Genomic DNA, 11,693 nt, shown 5'->3' with positions numbered 1-11,693 from the left:
CTGAGTCTGAAAACTACAAGGACAAGTCGGCAAACCACAGTTGAACCTAAAATTAGCCAGGTTCCTATGTATTATGATATGATGGTAAAATCTGCAATGCGTTCGCACAGATAACTTGCAGTGTTTGCACACAAACTGCGCAACCATCTTGACTGTTGCTTTTTTTTAAACCATCTGCTAACGATATAAGGTTAACGTTTTAATATAAGAGTCATATAACGTCATAATCACCAGCTTCTGCTTACCAGTTTCCTCAGATGACGGTAACCGCCAGAAAATAACTCCAGAACACCTTCGACGTTCCAAATGGCGGTTTTAACAGCAAACTTTAAACAAAAACAAAAGATTCACTTCAAAATACTGTTATTACAACCTCCATCTTTAGTGTTGCCTCACTTTTCGGTATTTTAAGATAGTTTGCTGTTAACTTAAAGTCCTCCTGCTTAGCTAATTTACATTAAAGTGGTAGAGGAACATTAAAATAGCTTTTTTTTCCCCCCTTTCACTAACTATTAGTCAATGTAAACTTTATTCACCCCGTTGAAGTAACGTTAAATCACAAGGACGACGGCAGTCACGTAACCACCCGCCTTGACAAACAGGCAGAAAAAAAAGGCTCTTGACAGGAATTTGCTTAACTCACTCAATTTGCAGCACTGGTTCATGTTAGGTTGTTTTTAATAAGTGAATCCATTTAAAAATATCTCAGTTTTACATAAAATAATGACAGAAATAATACTAACCTTTTCGTTGAGTCTTTCCCCCACCAACCGAAAAAAAAAACTTGAAAAGAAGTCTCCATTGTCATTGGTCAGATTTTCGCGGGCATTGTCGCTACTGTAAATCGATTTACAGTAGAGAATAATTACAGTAGTAAACATATATTTTCCCATAATCCTTTGCTATTAACAGTATTATACTGTTGGTACATTTAACAGTATTATACTGTACATATTACAGTAAAATACTGTTCAAATTACAAAAATCCGTTACAGTGCATGTTTTTTTCATAAATTATATTTCATCTGCCAAAATCATCCAAAAATTGTCCAGGACTGCTTAAATTCCAGAAAATAAAATTATAATCTGTCAGTCCTGGACAAACACAGTTTTGGATTATTTTAGTATAATATAATTTATGAAAAAAAACATGGTACATGGCTAGTTACAGCTAAAAAGAGGTGGAAAAACTAAATAATTTTGTGATTCAGTTAAACAGACCCGACTAAAACATACAAGAAAAACTTTGAATTATCAGTAATATGTGGAGAAACAAAGAGGAGTAACGTTACTTACCGTTGTATGAGTTCCAGTGTCGCACAGCACAGGCAGGCTCCTGGTATTCTTATCTAAAATGTTAAATAAATAATGTCAATCCAAATGTAAACTTTGCTTGTTAACGACATTATTTTTTGCAACTAGTGGCCAACGTTAATTTACTAACTAACGTCGTCCTAATGTACGCTTAATATGCTCGATAAACAAAATCTTCATTGTATTGGTAAAGTTAATTCAATAAACTCACTAACGTTAAGTCTTTTTAAAAATAAAACGTTAGGTTTATGTTATTGTTACCTCAGTTTTAGTACCAAAGCTGAAGCAAATGATAACCTAACGTTATGTAAAGTATGTTGTCCAGGCCGTGAGCTCTCTCCTCGGGCAGTAACGTTACACACGACGCTGGCTGCACTGGTTCCTAATCTAATTCAATAAACTCATTTTTTTTAAATAAAACGTTAGGTTTACCTCAGTTTTTAGCAGCAAAGTTTAAGCAAATGATAACCTAACGTTATAAAGTATGTTGTCCGGGCCGTGAGCTCTCTCCTCGGGCAGTAACGTTACACACGACGCTGGCTGCACTGGTTACTAATCTAATTCAATATACTCATTTTTTAAAAATAAAACGTTAGGTTTACCTCAGTTTTTAGCAGCAAAGTTTAAGCAAATGATAACCTAACGTTATGTAAAGTATGTTGTCCGGACTGTGAGCTCTCTCCTCGGGCAAAACTTACAACGCTGCGCCGGTTCCTAATCTAATTCAATAAATTCATAAAACGTTAGATTTACCTCAGTTTTTAGCACCAATGCTGACAAGCTAATATTGGGGTGCAGACAACAGCGGATAGTACAAATCACACTTACCTTGCTTGTTTGCCGTTCTCACGGGGGATGAAAAAATCTTCGCAGGGTGTCCGGACACAGCTCATATGTTCTCTGGAACCGTGAGCTCTCTCCTCGGGTGAAACTTTCAACGCTGCACTGATGGTTCCTAATATAAATCTAAAGCAAATCCTGTCGATCCCAATTGTGCCAAATAGGCCGTTGTGGTAAATACAGTATTATACTTTATTTTTTAAAAATACAGGAAATCACTGTATTTGGTGTTTGACGTCATAGAAAATACCCATGATGCAACGGGAATTACAGTTATTTACTGTAAAGAGAATTTACAGTATTATACTGGGTGATATATAGTAAATAACTGTACAAATTACAGAAATGTCTAACAGTGTATCTAAATGTTTAGAGATGATATGCACTAAAGCAGCAACTACAACAGTTCTTATAGGCAAACTGCCAAGGATCTAGTTTATCTGAATTAAATGCGGGAGTAACAGTCTTTCCAGGCTTTTCCCAATAACTGAGGTAAGGGATATGGGTCTAAAATCTTTATATTCTCTTGGACATGCAATTTTAGGTAATGGTTTCATGTATGCAGTCTTCCATAACACAGGAACAGTATCTGTATCTACTGAAGCTTGTGTAAGAGTCGGTTTTGGTGCTAAGACAAAAGCTGAGATACACACCTCAGCAATTGAACAATAAAAGTCACTAATCTTGAGGAAAAGATCTCACAGAAACTGTGACAACACCCTGACAAACATTCCTCCCCCCTCCCCATTTTGCCCTCTCCTTGTCCTGGTTTCAAGTCACCAAATGCAGATATATCAGTGATGATGTTATTTGTAAATCTATTGTTTTATCCCTTTCATGTTTGATGTCTTTTTAAAGGTCTCAGTGCGAATGGTAAAATGGTCTCAGTTTCACTGCAGTCACTGGTAGTATTAGAAAGATTGGAAAACTAATGAGAATTCAGTTCTCCTTTGAGTAGTCTCTTCAAAGATATCTGATCCACTCCCCCAAAACCAGGTGGGGGTGTTGCAAATATTTACAGCCCTTTTGTTCTAGTTGGAGTATTTAAGGCTGGATGTTCTAACTCTCTGGGGGAATATTCTGCAACCAGACCCCCCGTGCAAACTGCATGTAGATGTGCCAGACATGATGACTCTTTTAAATTATTTTCATATTGCTTTGCAATTGTGTTTTATGTTTTTACGCTGATCAGTTGTGTACCATGGATTCTTGTTTACGTATTTACTTTTCCTGTCTGGCCAAAATAAATGTTAATCTTGATTTATTCTGTATCTTTCTGAAATCATTATTTTATTCATGTCCATGCGGGGTTTTGTAGGAGTTACCGCAGATCTCTCTGCCAGGGCAGGCCATACTGGGAACTCCATAGCGGGAGCATTGAGCCATGCATGAGGGAAAACCTGATTTCTGACCTGCCACTGTTATTATAAGTTGCAGTTTCCGTGACTATCACTAAAATTACATGTTTCACATGTGTGACTCACTTAGAGGTAAGATAGTTCACCCTGCAATCCTCTGTAATATCAGAACTGACTAATCTGTGACCGTTAGAGCAAGCGAATATCCGGACGCTTAGCCTATTTGAGATTCCGTGTCCCATGGAGGATATTAATATTTGAAAATAAGTGATACTACGAAAAATCATTGATCTAAATTAAATCGCAACTAATCTTCAAATCAGCTGATAAACTCTAAATGTAACACACTTTATGGAGTCAGATAGAATTGGAGTCAGATAAAATTATTAATGGAGTCAGATTTAAAATGAGATATCAATAAATTAAAAGAACTTCACCGAAAGGCTGAAAAGGCTTACACGCAGAATTCCTTTTGACCACGTCATTAGTTTTCGGTTTTTGGGCTAATGGATGGAAGTTTACAGTTGAAATACTGGTTGCCACACCGGAGCCAACTCATGTGTCAAATTCTTCAAAAGATCTGCACTACATTTAACTTGTACTCGCTTTAAACATTTTCGTTCTTTTCCATTTTGTTGTCTTCTATAAGATGTATTTTTAATCCAAATGCATGTGTTCTGAGTGAGCGATTAGTAACCAAGAGTATCTTCAGACAAAACAACAGCACTGAGATATTTTAAGATGTGCTTTCAGTTAAAACAGCTCAAACATGAGTTTTAGTCTGGGACTAGATTAAGCCTTGTCTGTGAAAACTGACTTTTTACTCCAGCGCTGTGAATGTTTAATGTGTGTGTTCAATAAAGATTAGGATTGTGTGTGTGTGTTATCAGCTTAAGCACATTGTGTGTGTCTATTGTTGTGACTGAGATGAGGATCAGATCACATTTGATGGCAAATTACTGCAGAAAACCAGTTCATACCAAGAGTTCACACACTTGTTCTTGCCACTGTATGATCCCTGTCAATCAAACTGAACAGACTGCATTCAGTCACTTCTGCTGTCTGGACGAGATGCTTTCCATTTGACCCACAGAAAGATTTACATTCTTACACAATTACTGTCACAACGGCTCATTCTTGTTTTTAATGATTATGGTATTTTTCTATATTATAGTTCAGCCCCTTCTTCCTCATGTAAATGTGTAGCAGAAGTGAAAGTGGTCTGTTCCAGTCCAGATCCTGTAACCAATCAAAGAGTGAGACTGAAAATCCCATTTGCATTGTCAGGGTGGAGTGATTGTGATCCTCTCAGAATAGAGCAGCTCTGTCTCCAGAGACCATGTTCAAACCCCAAGAGCTTTATTTGACTGATTTACTGCTACTGATCAACCTTCTGAAAAGCACCTGCATCTTCATCTGTTAGTTGAATGATGTTGTCAGACACAAAGTGAACTTGTTGAGAAGCTTTATTGAATGTTGCAGCAAACACAGCAGATTGAAAGATCACACAGTGCTTTGACACATGCGAGCTCTCTTTCAGTATTGAGTTGTAAATCACTACAGCTGCAGCACTAGACTCATGTGAATCCTGCCTGACACAGGACACTCAGATACGGCTCATCTTCAGGAGAGAAACATCAGCACTCAGAGCTCTTGTGGAACGAGACCTCATGAGGAGCTCCATCATGTGTTACTCTGCAGACGTACACCTCTCCCGCTTCCCAGCGTGCTTTGCTGAGGGTCAGGACGCTACTGCGGCTGTAGCGGCCGTTCTGCTGGCTCTCTGCGCTGGTCAGAACCCCCTCGGTGACCTCTGACCCGTCCAGTGTCCAGCTTACCAGCGCCCCCTGTGGAGAGTAAGAGCTGAGCAGGCAGAGCAGTGCGGCTGAGCCTCCAGAGATCTGCAGAGAAGAGGGCGGCAGCAGAGACACTGAGGGCTTCACTGTGGGACCAGCTGCAGGAGACAAACACAACACATTCACAAACACAAAGAACACACACTGCACTTTCATTCACAGCATTTCAACAGCAGGACAAATCACAATCACAATCTGATCCTTCATGTCCTTCAACATCACTACAGCTGATATATATATACAATATACAAACTACACAATCACTATATACATTTACATCAAACCTCATCAATCAAACTCAACATTGTAATACACCGACTGATTTCATTACAGCAGTTTTTAACTCAGGACATAAAGTTCTTACATTTTACTGAGATATTCAACTCAAAATTAAAAGTCACACATAAATTGTGTTTGTATTATAAAGCACTGAATTATAATCACAACATGAGCAAAAGAGATTCAGTATCATTGACTGAACTACAGAAAGTACAACATTTACATTCTGATGTCAAATCTCTTTTCTCCATGTATGATATCTACAATAAAAGATGAACTATATATGAACTCAGTGTAGAAATAAATGAAGGAAAACAAACCTGTAATAAACTCAATAAACTCATAGTGAGACGCTTTATGGAAATATGTTTAGATTTTGTTGTTGAAAGGAATAATGCCGTTCTTCTGAATGTATAAACATGACAATATCATTGATTTAGATTCAATAATTATTCAACAATATCAGTAACACTTAAAGCCTTTATACACAATGCATTATAAAAGTATTAATGCATTAATTATGAATTGTTATACACATTATAATGCATGTGTGATCTCATGAATAATTGTAACCACAGTTATAACACATTATAATATTATCTATTCATTGTTACACGTTTAGAAATTATAATACATTAAAACTCACGACAAACAACCAATTTCAGATGCAACAAGGAATTAGCAAATATTATAATGCATTTTAACTTTGGTTACAATTATTAATGAAAAGATATAAGGCATTATAATTTACATTATGAATATCTTTATAATGCATTATACATAAAGGCTTCAAGTAAAGTTTCAGCACAATATCTAATAATCATTATCATTAATAAATGTTGTTCTTGTTTCAACTGTAAAACACTTTCTGAAATCTAAACTGTATTTTTTTATTAGGTAATTAAATAGACAGACTTACCGATCACCAGTTTGGTTCCTCCACCGAATGTCCACCACAGTGATACAATCTAATGAAACGCTCGTACAAAAACCTCTATTCCACTCGAGTGAACACACACTCCAGCAGAGAGAGAGAAACAACACTTCAACACACTGATATTAGAAGCTCCTCAGCTCTTCTCAACACTCACTCATTCAGATTGACTCAATGATTTCTGATATAACACTGTTTAAAGAAATAGATTTGATGAGCTGTGACCTCTGAGGTGACCTTTGACCTCTTTGATCATGGGTGATGTTGTGGATCTATTAATAATTGAACATTTCAGATAGACGTTGTTTAATCTGGACTAATGTGAACTGATTTTGAGTCCAGATCATTTTATAAATGTCAGTACGCTTTGCAGTATCTAGTTGTCACAGTTATGTTCTGTTTTGTCCATGGACTTTCAGTGTGTTTTCATATGGCCTTTAGTCTTTGTCCGATCTCCGTTGTGTATAGTGTGTTTGCGACCTGCCTGTATTACTCACCTGAGAATCTCCGTCATTAAACTTCCTTCAGAATTGTATCAGTCCGTCTTCGTCTTCCTGCCTGCAAACACTGACACTAGTGAAGTATTTCCAGTCGTACAAGTGCAGCTCCTGTCTAACTCAAAGGGAAAATATATCAACAGCTCAAATAATGGACGCCAAGTTCACATTTGACTAAAATACTGTTATCAAATTCACATCAAACCAAAAGTTGAATAATAAAGACCAAAACTCAAAGAATCCTCAAACAGCAAAAACAGTCCAAAGACAGACTGACCTTAATGATCAGACACGGTTTGTCATTAAATAAATGTGTCACTGGAGAGAAATAAACCTGTGAAGAGGATATTGTTAATAATAAAATAACATGAGTCAGAATGTAATGATCATTGTGTAACTCTAGTGTGTGTGAGTTTGTTCTGAGCACAAGCTGTTGTAAATCCTGCCCACTTCTTTGCATTGTCAGCACATGCTTCAGTCTGAGAGTGTTTATAGTGCTGTGAGTTTAACACTTCATGACTGAGAGCAGAACAGAACACAATCTTCATCATCACACAAGACACAAGAACAACTATGAACACCATCAACATCTTCATCTGGACTCTCACTCTCTGCATTCAAGGTAAATGTCTTCTAGAAATATCTTACATAATAAACAATCACATCTCATTTACAGTCCAATAACCATTAATGAATAAATGTCTAATTTCAGAGAGCTGGGGACAAGTGACAGTCACTCAGAATCCAGCAATAAAACCTGTCAAACAAGGAGAAACGGTTACAATCAGCTGTAAAACCAGTCAGCCGATTTCTGGCTGTAATACCTGTCTGCATTGGTATCAGCAGAAACCTGGAGAAGCTCCTAAACTCCTGATTTATTACATAAGAAGCCGTTATACAGGAACTCCATCTAGATTCAGTGGCAGTGGATCTGACTATGGCAGTGATTTCACTCTGAGCATCAGTGGAGTCCAGACTGAAGATACAGGAGATTATTACTGTCAGAGTGAACACAGTGGTCCAGTGTTCACACAGTGATAAAGAGTCGTACAAAAACCTGTGTCAGTCAGACGTCACAGTGACTGCACTGATACAGCTGAGAGATACTGCAGCTGCTGATGGACCATCACACACAACACAATGACAGAGTTGAGCAAAGTTTATAAAGACTATATATTTATATATATTTATAAAGATAAATGTGATATATAAGATTTTTTGTGCTAAAATACATTAATCCAGTTTATTGTTTATTAATTATTATAAGTATGCCATTCAAATGCAGGGCCGGCTCAGGCGAGATTTTAGATAGCGGCCCCAACCCGGACAAAAATGACAGAAAATGCTAATCTTTCATCTTTTCATATGAACTTCTCTCGGGTCATGGTAGAGCTCATGTGTGTTTAATCAGCTTGAGCTTTGAAAAGCTCGTCTCCGCAGCTGCTACAGTCACTGAGACCCGCAGTGACACACACACACACACACACACACGTTCAGAGCCGGATTAACGCAAAGGCAAACTAGGCACGTGCCTAGGGCCCGATTGGCGGGATGGGGCCCAGACAGAGGGACAAAAAATAAATAAATAAATAAAATGAAATTTAAATGTACAAAATGTCCTATCTACAATTTATTTCAATATTTATTAATTAACAAAAAATAGTGACGATGTTTATCTTAACCATAGACTGTTACATTACGTCACATTAACGCCAGCCGATGACTGTATTTATTATAATCAGGTCAGAGCGGGACAACAAAGCTAGCAGGCAGGTGTTTTGAGTAGGCTAACATTCAAGATGCTTTCGGGTGCGGCAAAACGTAAAAAGAAAAAAAATGAAGAGGAACAAAAGAAGAGACAGCGGGGGGCTTTACAGAAGTTTCTGTCGGGCAGCCGTCCACCAGCTGTGAACCTGCTCGAGTCAGCAGAGCCAAAGGCCGAGCCATGCCCAGAGACACGGCCCGGAGACGCGGTGGAAGATGCGGCGGAAAATAAGTAAAACAACATTTCCGTGTCAAGTTTTATGCTGCGTTCACACCAAACGCGAATAGAGCGTCTGGCGCGAGTGATTTCAATGTTAAGTCAATGGAAAGGCGCGTTTACGCGCGTCTGGAGGTCCCGCGGCGCGGAAGGCGCGTTTCGCGCGGAACGCAGCATTAAGTTACAAGAAAATCTAATTCAAAATGATAATAAAAGATAAAAACAAATGTTAAAAAAAGAAATAAATCAATAAAAGAATAATGGCATGGCCCTACTTTACATGATATAATAATCATGTATGGCTCCCATAATTGTACAAAGTCCTTTATTTTACTCTTGGAGATATAAGTCAGCCTTTCCAGTCCAATGCACTCTGAAAGTTCTTTTATCCATTGTTTTATAGAAGGTGCTTCCATGCTCTTCCAGTTATAGCAATGGCTCTTCTGGCATGTAACAATCCAAAGTCCAATAGTCTAGTGTGTTTCTTTGTTTGTGAGAAACCTGTATGATATATTCCCAGACCAGTACACAAAGTTTGGCACAATGTGGTATTTTAAGATTAAACCGTTCTGACAAACATTTTATGACATCCTTCCAGAACTTCTGTATATCAGAACATTCCCATAGACAGTGAATTAGAGTTCCTTTATAATTTTGGCATTTTGTACATATATCAGGAATATTGCTAGACATATGATTGAGTTTTTCAGGTGTTATATAAACCCTTGTCAACCATTTATACTGTAATAATTTAAGCCACGTGTTTATGATTTGTTTTTGCGCCTTTAAACATGCTTCAGTCCATTCAAATTCCTCTATTTATTCTTGAATGGCTTTCCTCCATGCGTTTAATTTGTCTACAGCAGACTCTTTATAGTTAGACATTATTAAATTATAATATTTTGACAATTGGCCCTTTTCACCTCTTTTTTCAATTATTTCCTTAATTAATGACAGTTTGGGAATGTACATAATATCTGTAGACCTGGAAGACATAAAACTTTTAAGCTGTGAATATTTAAAAAAAAAATGTTTTGAGGGAATCTGGTGTTTATCACACAATTCTTGAAATGTAAGAAGTATACCATCCATATACAAGTCTTTAATAGTCTGAATGCCTTTAGTTTTCCATAGTTTAAATCCTCCATCCTTATATTTATTATTATTTATTGTTAGACAGTTTCTAAATGGTCTTGATGAATGTGAAGGGGTCATGTTTGCCTTCTTGTTCTTAATTACACCATTTATAAATGTTGTAAGCTATTGCATTTTGCAGAAAATCTTAATTAAATGTGTTGATTAAATGTAAACAGAGCAAATAAGATAAACTTATATGCTCTGTTTACATAGTTTACTGATACCTATTGGTTATTTACTGGTACTACTGCCTTAACAATGACACTCCCAATGGATGAGGATCATTTAATAGCATTTAATAGAGCCATGTAATGACGTATAAATAATGAATATCAAAAAATAGTCAGTCTGATGGACTGTTTAATATACAACACAACCAATTTGTAACCAAAGACTAGGCTATGTAAAATGTGAATTCACTTTTATTAGTAACTTTGGTAAGTTTCAGATTTCAATTCATAAATAACATTGATGGAGGGGGGCCCAAAAAATGCAGCCTGCCTAGTGTAGTCCATTTATTTAATCCGGCTCTGCACACGTTTCCCAGATTTACTGCAGCCGCTCTTCATGCAGAAAATCAAGAGTCTCCATGGTGGTCATGTTGGGTGATGATAGGTCAGGGAAACTTCTCATTTCACGGGTGAGTTGTTTCCATCTATGTCTGATTGTCCTCCATTACTTAAACTGATGTTTAGAGTTTCACACTGCTGCATCAGTTCTTCATTTTTCATCTTAGGGAAGTTGACCAGTACACCAAACTTCTCCTTGACCTCTCTCAGTGTGAACCTCTCCTCCAGTGACACAATGGCCATTAAAACATGTCGTCTCCGTCCTCTTCAGTGCATCACCGATGGCTCATCTGGACATTCACATGAGAACTGTCTATGTGTTGATCACAGCCTCTTCTCTTTGAGAACAGCATCCACATTCATTTCTTCACACATCTCTCTTGATAAAGCTTGAGCTGAAGCCATTACCTCAGTAGTCAGTCAAGAAAGTTTCTGTTTTGCCGAGCGCTCCACCTCCATATCCATCTGCATAGAAACAGACTACATCAGCTGACATCTTCAGTTCTGTTAAAGATGATAGACCAGACAACTGAGAGGAAAAATGAACTGATCCAATTTCCTCTGCTAAAGATTGAGCCTCAATATTAATTCAGGATCTGCTGACATTTCTTTGACCTCCTGTAGGGCTTCTCTCACTGGTAGGACCTGGTATTTAAAGGGGTGGTAAACCACATTCTTTTGAAGGCTTGACTGTGTTTGTGGGGTGCACTGTAACATGTGTTCATGCTTCGTTTAAAAAAAAATTGCCTTATTTTTCATATATTTGACCTTTATTCTACACTGCTCTGTCCCTCCTTGTAAAACGGTCTGATGCTTTCCGGGTTGTATGAAGCCAGTCCCTCAAAAATACGCAGTGGGCTCTGATTGGTTAGCTGACCCAGTGTGTTGTGATTCGCTAACCGCCTAGTGTGCGTTTGTCGGAAACGTC

General features: G+C 37.6%; 1 gene segment (V, D, J or C); it reads right to left on the bottom strand.

The window, feature by feature from the left end:
* Positions 1 to 4,961: 4,961 nt before the first annotated feature.
* Positions 4,962 to 11,008, bottom strand: LOC307121770 (immunoglobulin lambda constant 7-like). The segment is given in 3 exons: positions 10,835 to 11,008; positions 6,567 to 6,615; positions 4,962 to 5,466 (listed from the first exon to the last, which is right to left on the bottom strand).
* Between the last annotated feature and the right edge of the window lie 685 nt (positions 11,009 to 11,693).

This window comes from Gobio gobio (genome assembly GCF_949357685.1).
Source record: "Gobio gobio genome assembly, chromosome: 25".
NCBI lineage: Eukaryota > Metazoa > Chordata > Actinopteri > Cypriniformes > Gobionidae > Gobio > Gobio gobio.
This window is presented reverse-complemented; position numbering and strand designations above follow the sequence as displayed.